The following is a 13,262-nucleotide window of genomic DNA, read 5'->3' as shown; positions in this document are numbered from 1 at the left end:
GATCATGACAGCATTTGCCTATGATCAAACTCTTATAGTTAAGAATCGTGGCACTTTGGCCTGGCCCATTTCGATGCCAGGGTAGCTCACCACTTGCCCTGGGTCCATTCAGTACATCGTCGGGACCCTGCTTTTGGGGTGTTAGGAACTAAGGGCAACTGAAGCTTAAGTCGAGAAAGCAGATGCCTGGGAGTGAATAATATTCAAAGCCAATCAAATCCTAAGTTACAAACATAGTGTTATCGGTCTTCCTGTATCTATACAAAAAGGGCATTGCTTTAAAGTAAACTGTTCATAAGGCATAGAAAGGCAATATTTCACTCATACATATAAAATCATAGATTTCTGAGGATCTAACCTTACAAATTAACAGAGTCTGATTAGGGGGAAATCTGATTAACTGGTTGGGGAGGAGAGCATAGGGAAGAATGTTTACAGATAAACACAATGGAATGGAAGTGCCTCAGGAGCACTGTGATGGGTGTAACCAGATAAACCAAAGCTCCTTGTGGAGGAAGGACAAAGCAATGTCATCCTACAATCAATACACTGGCTTGGCTCTTCATACGCTACCTGTCTGAATGCAAGGTTCTGTCCCAATGGAAAACCAGCAGGACTGTACTACTGTACAAGAAGGGAAACATCCACATCATTGGCAACTATCGCCCGATCTGCCTATTGTCTCATCAACAAGCTGTTCACTCAAGTCATCCTAAATAGGATTGGCAAAACAGTAGGTGAAGGACAACCATGCGACTAAGCTGGGTTCCAAAAAGTATTCAGCACTATTGACCATATCCACATGATAACCAAGCTCATTGAGGTTTCTCAGGAGTTCATGATGTCACTCTGTCTAACGTTCGTTGATTTAAAGAAGGCCTTTGATTCTGTTGAGATGGAAGCAGTCATTGAAGCCCTATCCAAACAGGGCATTCAAGCCCAATACATCAGGATCCTCTGTGATCTGTGTAATGGATTCACTACCAGGATCTCACCATTCTACAGGGAAGTGATCATTGACATCAAGAGAGGGGTTCAGCAGGGTGATATCATTTCACCAAAAGTCTTCAGTGCCACCCTCAAGAACATCATACCATGACTGGAATGGGAAGGAGTGGGAGTGAAGTTAGATGGTTGACAACTACACCACCTTCGCTTTGCTGATGACATTGTTCTAATTACACCAAACATTAGCCAAGCAGCACAAATGCTGGCCGACTTCAACCTTGAGTTTGGAAAGGTCGGACTACAGCTGAATCTCACGAAGACAATGTTTATGAGAAACAGTTTCTTTCCTGACATTCCATTCACTCTCAACAGAATGAACATCTCTGAATGCAACAGTTATGTGTATCTAGGTCGAGAAGTCAACATGATGAATGACCTGGCACCTGAGTTGCTCAGAAGGAAGAGAGAGGCTTGGAATGCCTTCAAGATCATCCAAAAGATAGCTAAGAGTACAAAGAACCTCTGGCTCTGGGCACATCTCTTCTATTCCACTGTTCTTCCTTCATTTATATACACCTCAGAGACCTGGGCCCTACGAAAACAGTATGAGAACAGTATTCGGGTCTTCCAAAGAGGAATCAAAAGAGCTTTGCTTGGAGTAACCCACTTCACTCTAATGAGAAAGAATCCGGAGTTCTGACCTCTGTTGATTATCAAGAATCAGAGACACTGTATCGTTTGCCAAGGCATCAAAAATCAGATGAGCTGGACATGTAATGAGATTTGGAGATGAAGGCTGGACTAGAGCCGTTACCAACTGGATCCATGTGACGTCAAAAGACCGTGTGGCAGCCCACCTACCAGATGGTCAGACTTCTTGGTCAAGACCCTGAATGATAGGTTTGAGGCTCTTTGTGTTCCTATAATGAGCAGATACCATTGGGCTACACTAGCATGTGACAGGGGCAAATGGAGACCTTACTGGTGCCCGCTTGATCAAATAGATGAGTAACGGGATGTCTAGTGATCAAGTGATTACTGTTACTGAAAATAAATATATGTAAGTAAATAGGGGCTATAGATGCAGTATAGGAGGGAAGGCACTTCCCTTGCAAGTGGCCGATCCGGGTTTTATCCTTAGCACTATATATGATCCTCTAAGCAATGACAGGAGTCACTCACTACTGACCACAGAAACAGGAATAACTCCTGAATACTGCTGAATGTTGCCCACCTCCCCAATGAAATATAAATAAATAGAAATAAAATCTATGAGTCTTTTGATATTCATATAAAATAGCAGGAAATTTCAGAAACTTTAAGCATTTATGACATATTATTGGCATGGATTTTGCAATATATTGACACACAGATAATGAATGGAAACATAACTAAATGAACAATAACAGGGAAATTCGTTATTAATATGGAAATATTACACATAAAATTAATTTCATATAGACTAAAGGCTTACATACAAATAGCAGTCAAATCTTAAATTTCTAAAGATTAGGAACATGGACCTTGTTCCAGAGACAAAAGTCACTGTCATGCATCCAATCGTACTCCACTGTACCTCACAGAGAACTTGATCTGCTAAAAATCCTCATGTACACTGTGGAAATTCCAGGCCTTCTCTAAATAGGGATGGGCTACCTTCCCCCTCTTCCCTATACTTACAAAAGCTCTGGCAGTCATACCCACACCACAAAGCTATCACCTAGTTAAAACTTTAACTCCTGGTGAACTCCACAGTTAAAAATTATGAATTTTCTGGGGCATCTACAAACTCTACAACACTGAAACTTTAGTAGTAGAAAACCAGATTAGATAGGATGCAACATAGTAGCCAACCAATCTTAACTAACAAAAACATTAACACAGAAAGCTTTAACTTGTAACTGCATCTTAGTAATCCCTAAAACAAGAACTTAATATCCCCATGGTGAGATACAAAAATTTTCACTAATTTTCTTATAAGGGAATCTTTTTGGATCAATTCATTAGCAATTTATTGTTAAAAACGGAATATAACATAAATTATTGTGAGTCTGCTATGGGGCAGGCTTGATGGGTGGTTGGGGAAATGGAGAAAATGGTGGAAGGAAGGTGACAGTGGTGGTGGAATTCATGATGGAATATTGAATACCTGTAACAAATCATCATAAACAACTTTGTAAACCACAGTGTGTAAAAACAGGCGGAAATAACAAAGTTCAGGAAAATGATTTATTTCAAAGTATAAAATTATTTCTTAAAAATAACATAAAACTCTAAAACCATGAAATGGGCAAATAAGTAAATTAATTCTATTTTAAATAAAAGCCATGGGTGTCATGAAGAGAGCTCAAAGGGTGGGGCCTGGCATATGCAAGGCTCCAATTTTAATCACCAGTACATCTTGCCCCCTGGTACAGACAAGTGTCTCTCTGATGGGTCTCAGTGCTGCTGGACAAGAGCAGTACCACATTCACCTGATCCAATCAGCATTAAAAGATTAGGCTTACACTGCCTGACCAGGTATTATCAGGCGGAACCTAAAGCACTGCTTGGGAGGCATAAATAAATAAAGAAGGCATATTTAAAATAAAATAAATTTTCTATACCTGCATACCTGCATCAATGCACCACAATGTGAAGAGATGGTGGTCTGCAGGTATAGAAAGTTTGAGAACTGGGGCTGGACCAACAGCACAGCGGGTAGGGCGCTTGCCTTGCATGAGGCTGACCCTGGTTCAATTCCCAGCATCCCATATGGTCCCCCTAGCACTTCCAGGAGTAATTCCTGAGTGCAGAGCTAAGAGTAACCCCTATGCATCTCTGGGTATGACCCATAAAGCCAAAATATAAAAACAAAGTTTGAGAACCACTGGGCTATCACCTTGGTACTGACTGTTGATCTGTGGACGCATATGCAAGATAGATGCAGACACATAGTGTAAAAAAGTTGAAGAACGTTGCTTCAAAACATACCACTGATTAAAAATTAGAAAACGTAAATCATTAAGTACATCAATTAATCAGTCAAGAACAAATTTTCTTGCAGAAAATAGGGAGAGGTTACGAAGGGGTATGAACCACAAACCATTATATACATAATGTCTTATTTTACATTATAATAATAATGAAAATGTTTTTATGTCTATAGAGGGAGAGAAGATAAGTACATTGTAGTCACTGTCACTGCCACTGTCCTCCCGTTGTTCATCAATTTTCTCGAGCGGGCCCAGTAACATTTCCATTGTGAGACTTTGTTGTTACTATGTTTGGCATATCTAATACACCACAGGGAGCTTGCTAGGCTTTGCGGTGGGGGCGAGATACTCTCCGTAGCTTGCCGGGCTCTCAGAGAAGGGTGGAGGAATCGAACTCAGGTCGGCCATGTTGGCTGCATGCAAGGCAAATGCCCCACCGGCTGTGCTGTTGCTCCAGCCCAAGTACATTTTAGTACTTCATATAATGCAACCATTGTCACTGTCACTGTCACTCTTCTCCTGTTAATCGATTTGCTCGAGCAGGCACCAGTAACATCTCCATCGTGAGACTTGTTACTGTTTTTGGCATATCCAATACCTCATGGGTAGTTTGCCAGGCTTTGCCATGCAGGCGGAATACTCTCAGTAGCTTGCCAGCTCTCCAAGAGGGGCAGAGGAATTGAACCCGGGTCGGCCGAGTACACAGCAAACACCCTACCTGCTGTGCTATTGCTCTGGCCCATGGCTTCTCAATAGCTTAATTTTATTTTGTTTCTTGGGCCACACCCAGCAATGCTCAGGGGTTATTCCTGGCTCTGCACTCAAGGATCACTACTGGTGGGCCTGGGGGACCATATGGGATGCCAGGGATTGAACCCAGATCAGACACAGATAAGGCAGGTGGCCTACCTGCTTTACTATTGCTTTGGCCCCTAATTAATTTTTTCTTTTTTTATGAATCATACCTGGTAGTGCTTATGGACTCCAAGCAGTTTTGGGGAGGACTGTGAGTTGTGGGGGAACTAAGGACTCCTATGTGCAAAGCCTACTTCTCCAGCCCATCAAGCTTCCTCTGGCTCACTTTTTAATATTCTAATGTGCTGTTGGTTTCTGAGTTTTCCTCTTTGTCTCCTCCTGAGTCTCAAGGCTCCTCCCACCCTGGGTTCCAGCTGAAGGGAGTGGTCCACCCTCGGCTTCCCTTCCAGGATGAGGAAGGGCAAGTCTTAGTCAGAGCTCACCTTAGCCTCTTCCTTCCTCTCTTGTTCAAGCCCCACTCGGGTGGGTCTGGGAGGGACCAAGTCCTGAATCCTACCCCATAGTCACATAAGATCCTGAACCCCAGCCCTCAGAATCATGTAGCCAGGACCTCAGCCTCCTCCTTCAGACCCTGAAGTGAAGACCCCAGCTCCTCTTCTCTAAGCTCTACATGCAAATATATATATATATATATATATATATATATATATATATGGGCTGGAGAGATAGCACAGCGGGTAGGGCATTTGCCTTACAAGTGGCCAACATGGCTAACCCGAGTTCGATTCCTCCGCCCCTCTTGGAAAGCCGGCAAGCTACTGAGAGTATCTTGCCTGCATGGCAGAGCCTGGCAAGCTACCCATGATGTATTCGATATGCCAAACACAGTAACAACAAAGTCTCCAATGGAGGAGACATTACTGGCCCCGCTCGAGCAAATCGATGAACAATGGGAGGACCGTGACACTATATCTATCTATCTATATATATATATATGTAAGAAGTGATGAAGAAAATATAATTTATCTCTGTTTTTACCCTAACCCCTAATACCTAACCTCTAACCCTAAAGCAGTATATTTTATAATTTGAGTTAAAGTTATAAATTTGTTAGCCAGAGCAACTGTATAGCAGGTAGGTCACCAGCATTGCATATGGCCAACCCAGGTTTGATCTCTGCCATCTCATATAATCCATGGAGCACTGCCAGGAGTAATTCCTGAGTGCAAAACTAGGAGCAACACCTAAGCATTGAAGGGTGTTGCTCTAAAACCAAATAAATAAATAAATAGATAAATAAAGTTGAAAAGTTGAGTGAACAAAAGAAGATAATAGGTTGTATATGTACATCAACATTGAAGTATAAAACTAAACAATTTGCTATATTGCTTTGAAATTCTTACATACATATGTACACATAAATATATGCATGCATTAAGAATATGCATGAAAGAAGGAAGGTCTTTTCAAGAGTGGGAATCTTCTGGTGAATGAAGAGAGCAGGTGTTTGAGGAAGGGGGCTATTCTTCCCTATGCACTAAAGGTTCTAAGGAAATTCTATTCCTCAGTCAGCATAATAATTAATAATATAATAGTAATTATAATAATTATTAATTATCTTAATAATTTCAGTATTTTCAGTTGTTTGGAGGTGGATTATTGTTTTCTTCCGCTGTGTATGCTTCTAATTTCAGTAATTGAATGAAGCAAATGGGGCCAGAATGATAATACAGCAGGTAAGGCACTTGCCTTCCATACAGCTGACTTAGGTTTGATCCCTGGCATCCCACAGAGTTCCTCAAGCCAACCAGGAATGACCCCTGAGCATAGAACCAGGAGTAAACCCTAAGCATCACCAGATGTGGCCACAAATCCAAAAATTAATGAACTAGTTTAATTAAAAAACAAACAAATCAGGAAACAAGACCATACTATGGTAGTACAGGAACGAGCAGGAAAACCAATGGCCAATACCCTTATTTTAGAAATGATAGAAGCAACTTCAGTCAGGATAAGCACATTCTCAGGGTCACTCATTTAATAACAGATGGGTACTAGAAAATAGAATTTCTGAAAATTCAAATTTAGAGAACATGGATGATTCGTCCCTATGCACTAAAGGTTCTAAGGAAATTCTATTCATCAGACAGAAAAATTACAATTATATAAAGCATACTGAATTTTAAGACAAAATGCCTATAAATATTGGTAGGGCATTTGCCTTGCACGCAGCCAACATGGCCGACCCAAGTTGGATTCCTCCGCACCTCTCGGAAAGCCGGCAAGCTACCGAGAGAATTGAGGCCGCACGGCAGAGCTTGGCAAGCTACCTGTGATGTATTCGATATGCCAAAGACAGTAACAACAAAGTCTTCAATGGAGATGTTACTGGGCTCGCTCAAGCAAATCAATAACAATGGGAGGACAGTGACAGTGATTAAAGAGGGACTCATTGCACCAAGAATGGATATCAGCTCATAGAAACTATTTCTTGGACCTGGGATTTTCCATTTTAAAGAGCTGAGGAGTAGGTGAGACAAATTCTCTGTGAGAAACAATTTAAAGAAAGAATATCAGAAGTACTTACAATATAAGTAGAGTCGCTGCTATTGTGAAATCAATATTGAGCACTGTCTGAGCACTGTCCTCCCGTTGTTCATCAATTTGCTCGGGCGGGCCCAGTAATGTCTCCATTATGAGACTTGTTGTTACTGTGTTTTTGCATATCGAATACGTCCGGGGGAGCTTGCCAGGCATTGCCGTGCGGGCGGCGAGATACTCTCAGTAGCTTGTTGGGCTCTCCAAGAGGGGTGAAAGAATTGAACTCGGGTTGGCCATCTCTGTTGCATGCAAGGCAAACGCCCTATTGCTGTGCTATTGCTCAAGCCCGAAATCAATATTATTTAAAGTAATTCATTATATTTACCATATGCCATATTAATTAGCTTAATACATGCTTAGCTATATGAAGAATAAATATGAAGATATTTATTTTCCTGGAAATTTTGTGCTCTATGAGGAAAAAATAAAAGATTTACCAAACAGAAAGAGGACATGACCAGACCCCAGATCTGAGAATATTTCATTTCAATTTTACCTCTTCATATTTGTGCATAATAAAAAGAACAGAGATAAGAATTATTTTACAAGTTTTCCAAAAAATTAAATTTGTCTCTATATAATGTTGATACTTGGAAAAATGAAAGTATTTTTACCATAACATCAAGTAATTAAAATAAAAAGACCCAACATTATTAATTCAGGAGACTTACAATTTTTATTAATTCCCCCTTTTCTGTTTATTTTTGTTTTGAGGACATACCTGTACTTATTACTGGCTCTGTGTTCAGAGATTATTCCCTGTAAGGCTCAGGGAACCACATGGGGTGCTGGGGATTGAACCTGAGTTATGACCTACCCATTGTACTATCTTTCCAGTCATGTTGGAAACTCATGGTCCTTATTTAATTAAATTGAACTCAGAGTACAAAAGAAGCAAGCTAAGCAAAATTATTTCTGAATAGTGACATTAGTACATTCTACTATTATTAATTTTCCTTTAATACTTCTATTTTATCTCAAGCTTCTGGACTGAATCACTGCGTAAATAAATAAACATGGATTATATGGAAATGAGTGGTACTTTCCTTGATAGTGAACAACAAGTAAATAAAAAACTCATTACTTGTGTTTAAGGCAACCAGTATAAAAAAAATTTCCAAACCATGACTAGAATCCAAGAAGAAAATGAAGCTATTGGTTTTCTTTCCTATAAGTAATGAAAATTGTACTGTCCTATTATCAGAATCTTATTAGGATGAAATTAGAAAGCTACGACTTCAGCCACTAATTTTCAAAGTATCTTGTTTCCAGACATAGGGAGCTGAGTAAAACAGCATGTGGCTCTTGTTTGCAGTACGTTTAAGACGTACGTTAAAGGTGAGAAAGAGGATTAAAGATAATTATTATCAGAGAAGCCACAAAAACTGAGTACCAACCTCACAGTTTTTGCTGGAAGGTATCTTGTACTGTCCAAATGCAAAGGAGAGTGAACAAATGATAATGCTTAATAAATTCACTGATATAACACTTAGGCATGAAAAGAAACTTTTAATTGGGGATGGGAGGAAGGGACTAATATCTACTTGCAATGACATCCTTCCAGTGCAATGGAATACAAGGAACTAGATTTATTTCAATACAATGAAAATTTTTCCATAAAAAATAGACCACTGGACTAGAGCCGTTACCAACTGGATTCCACGGGATGTCAAAAGACCACATGACCGCCCACCTACAAGATGGTCAGACTTCTTCGTCAAGACCCTGAACAATCAGTTTGAGGCTTTTCGTGTTCCTAGAACTAACAGATGCCATTGGGCTACTCTAGCATGCAACAGGTACAAATGGAGACGTTACTGGCACCTGCTCGAACAAATCGATGATTAACGGGAAGTCAAGAGATCAAGTGAATAGTGGTGTAAAGAGTCTTTCCTGTTTCTTAATTTTAAAGAAAATTTTTACAATTGCCAAGGACAAAATGATATCAGAAATCTTAATTATTTTCCTTCTTTTAGCCACCAAGTTTCATTCCTTTTATTTTGAACCACATCCAGTGGTACTTGGGGAATGTTCCCCTCCCAGCAGTGTGCTGAGGACTCCTTCCAGGCAATGCTCAAAACCCAGGTGCTGTGGGGGTTTCAAACCCCAGCCTTCTGCATGAAACAAATGCACTCTAGTCATTCCACCTATCTCTGAAAGTACTCAGCTTCCTTTGTAATAAAGTCTTTTTTGTCATAGAACCTTCTACCACATTTATGCTAATATTTCTACAGTATACCAAAATTTAAGATGGAATAAGTATTAAATTACATAGTGAACACCACCAAGAATTAAAATATGTTTGCAAAAGCCTTCATGATCATTCAAATGCAAATATACACACACATATATATATATATACATGTACGTCTATCAATTTTTATGTCTGATTACATAAAAGTTTAGCTCATAGCAAATCTATTGTACTATGCTTAGTTACTTGGTTATAAACGCTATTTGGTGAGGATGAATTGGTGCTGGAATCAAACCCAGTGGCTACACATGCAGAATGTACACTTGCACAAAAGCCACCTCCCTTGCCCCTTAAAAATAGGTTGTTGCTGTCTTGCTGTCACTGTTGTTGTGGAGTCCACATTCTGGTGGTGCTCAGAGGTCACCAGGGCAACAGCAGGACAGTGCTGGAATTGTTGGGGACCTACCAAGGATCAAACCCACAGCCTTTCATATGCTCCACACCTGAGCCACTGCTCTGGCCCCTGCAAGATGACTTTTTTATTGGAATTTTATTTAATTTATTTAATCTATATATTAAATTTATTTTCAATGTTTCCTCAGTATTGTCCCTGCCACTTAGAGTAGGAGAATTCTTTTATGTGGCTGTGTTTGCAGGCTGCAGAACGTTTAGCCTCCCAACCACCCACCCCCATAAACACAGTAGCATTTCCCTGATATTGTGACAGCCAAAACACTCCCACATTTTCCATCTCCTCATTATCCTCCTTTTCTACATTTAGGGGACTGGTTTAGAGTTGTGATGTAGAGGATTATGAAGCTTTTTAGTTCTATAAAATTTATGGGAAGAAGTTGTTTCTTCATTCCTCCCCCCTTCTCTATCGCTGCTTCCTGTATTTTCTATTTCATTTTAGAAACCGTTGCTTGAAAATATAATTAAAAATAAAAGCATCACCTTTTTTTCATGATGCTTTAGAGGGAGAAACGTTCCATTATATGTATCAATTTATTCAATCATTCTATTATCTATAGCAGAGAAGTAAAAACAGAACACATATTATATATAATTGATGATAGAAGCTAAAAGAGAAATTAAGAAAATCTAAACATCAGGGGTAGGAGAGAAAGTACAGCAGGGAGGGCTCTACCTTGCACCTGGCTGACCAGATTCAATCTCCAGCACCTCATATGGTCCCCCGGAGTAAACCCTGGACACTGTTGGATGTAGCCACTATATTGAAAAAAAAAGGAAAGAAACTCAAAACATCACACTGGAATGAGGCTGAAATGAGTGTCTTGGACTTGTAACATTTAGATTTGTGTCCTCTCAAATGAATCTGACTGAAATGTCAGCGTGTCCCTTATCCTCTAGTCGGGAAGAAATTGCCAATCTCTATAACATAGCCGTGAAATTCATGATGCAGACTAATGTGCACACTTCCTATAGAAAATGCTTACATTAAATAATCATTGCGAAGGTTACATAACTGGTCATCTGCTTTCAGCATTTATTCGTGAGAAGGAAACTTAAGCAGGGGATAAGGCTCAGTGGAGCAGTACAGACCTTCCCAGAAGGAGGCCCTGGCTTTGGTCTCTAGCACTCTCTCCCCAAAAAGTATCGCAACTTAATATTTATTCGTTACTCAACTCAATGCAGACATTGTTTACATGTAAGAAATACCTTTAAATGTGAGAAATACCTTTAAATACCAAGAGAAAGTGTTCACTCTTTCTTTCTTTCTTTCTTTCTTTCTTTCTTTCTTTCTTTCTTTCTTTCTTTCTTTCTTTCCCTCCCTCCCTCCCTCCCTCCCTCCCTCCCTCCCTCCCTCCCTTCCTTCCTTCCTTCCTTCCTTCCTTCCTTCCTTCCTTCCTCTCTCTCTCTCTCTCTCTCTCTCTCTCTCTCTTTCTTTTTTCTTTTTTCATTAATGAATCTGTATCTCTGCCCCTCTCAGAGAGCCCGGCAAGCTACCTAGAGTATCTCGCCCGCATGGCAAAGCCTGGCAAGCTACCCGTGACATATTTAATATGCCAAATACAGTAACAACAAGTCTCACAATGGAGATGTTACTGGGCCCGCTCGAGCAAATCGATGAACAATGGGAGGACCGTGACCATGACCATTAATGAATCACCTTGAGGTATAGTTACAGACTTACAGACTTTGGTGCTTAGTTTCAGTCATACAACAATCTAGCACCCATCCCTCCACCCATTCTCCACCACCAATATTCCCAGTATCTCTTCCACTACCCCCACCCCATTCACCCCACCCCCATCCCCACTGCCACTTCTGTGGCAGGGCATTCCCTTTTACTCTCTCTCTCTCTCTCTCTCTCTCTCTCTCTCTCTCTCTCTCTCTCTCTCTCTCTCTCTCTCTCTCTCTCCTTTTGGGTGTTGTGGTTTGCGATACCGGTATTAAGTGGCCATCATTTTCAGTCTATAGTTTCTTTTCAGCACACATCCCCCATTCCAAGCAGGCCCTCCAAGCATTCTTTACTTGGTGGTCCCTTATTTGAGCTGCCTTCTCCCCCAGCATGTGAGTGCTCACAATTTCTAAAGAATCAAATTCCCTTTTTTTTTGCTCCTCAGATCTAAAATTTCATTTGTAGACTTAAAAAAGAATCTCAGAACTGAGCAACTCACTGCAGGGATGGCTCCAGACCATGCACCAGGCTGATTTCATCTGATACCTCAGATGGGAAAAGGCATCCCCCTCTCTCTGCCTAAATCAGAAGAACCCTGGCAGTCCCAAACTTCCAGAAACCCACTGCTGCCACCCTCACGGCTGATCTTCACAGGCCTGCCCTGGCCCCCCATGCAAGAGATTAAATCAGCTGACAAACCCAGGTATGCTGGACCAGTGACTGAAAACACCAGGCCTCATGGGATCGGGATTGGGTGGTCCCTCCCCAACTCACCACCCCTCAGGGCCCTGGTTGTCACGCCCATGAACTGCCTCCAGTTACCCATTTAAGCGCATTAATGGCCACAAGACTTACAGATGAATCCAGAACCTAGCAGCTCTCTGCAGGGATGACTCCGGACCCCAGTTATATTAATTTTTAGTAATCCATGAGTGTGTCGCCGCAAAAGTGGCTATGTCATACTTTTATTTTTTGCCTTTTGTTGAGTCACTGTGAGATATACCCTAACATACATCTTATACTATTCATAACAAGCAATACAAACAAAATTATCTTGCAACTGCCTATGTGGCAGGCTTGAGAGGTGGTGGGACATATCGAAATAATGGTGATGGGAAGGTGTAATTGTGGTGGGATTGGTGTTGAAATATTGAATGTAATAAATTATTGTGAACAACTTTATGGAAAAAAAAAGTTAAGTGTTTACCTACTGTCTTACCTCTCCAAAAAAATAAAGTTTCATTCATACATCCATGTTGTCACTGGATCAAAAGTTGTGAATGAACATCTTAAATTTAAATAGTTAGGGGCTGGAGCAATAGCACAGCGGGTAGGGTGTTTGCCTTGCACTCAGCCGACCTGGGTTCGATTCCCAGCATCCCATATGGTCCCCAGAGCACTACCAGGAGTAATTCCTGCGTGCATGAGCCAGGAATAAGCCCTGTGCATCGCCGGGTGTGACCCAAAAAGCAAAAAAATAAAATAAAATTTAAATAGTTAGACCTCTTTCAAAGTAAAATGCAAAGCACTGATACTCACAGTTATGAATGGCACATTATGCTATAGCAGTATAATAAGCTAGATTGTGTGTTTCTTCTTATGGAACAACTGACTTCTGATATCCATACCTATGAACATATGGCAA

The sequence above is a fragment of the Sorex fumeus genome, unplaced genomic scaffold (assembly GCF_029834395.1).
Source record: "Sorex fumeus unplaced genomic scaffold, SorFum_2.1 ptg000086l, whole genome shotgun sequence".
NCBI classification, from domain to species: domain Eukaryota; kingdom Metazoa; phylum Chordata; class Mammalia; order Eulipotyphla; family Soricidae; genus Sorex; species Sorex fumeus.
Note: the sequence above shows the minus strand (reverse complement) of the source record.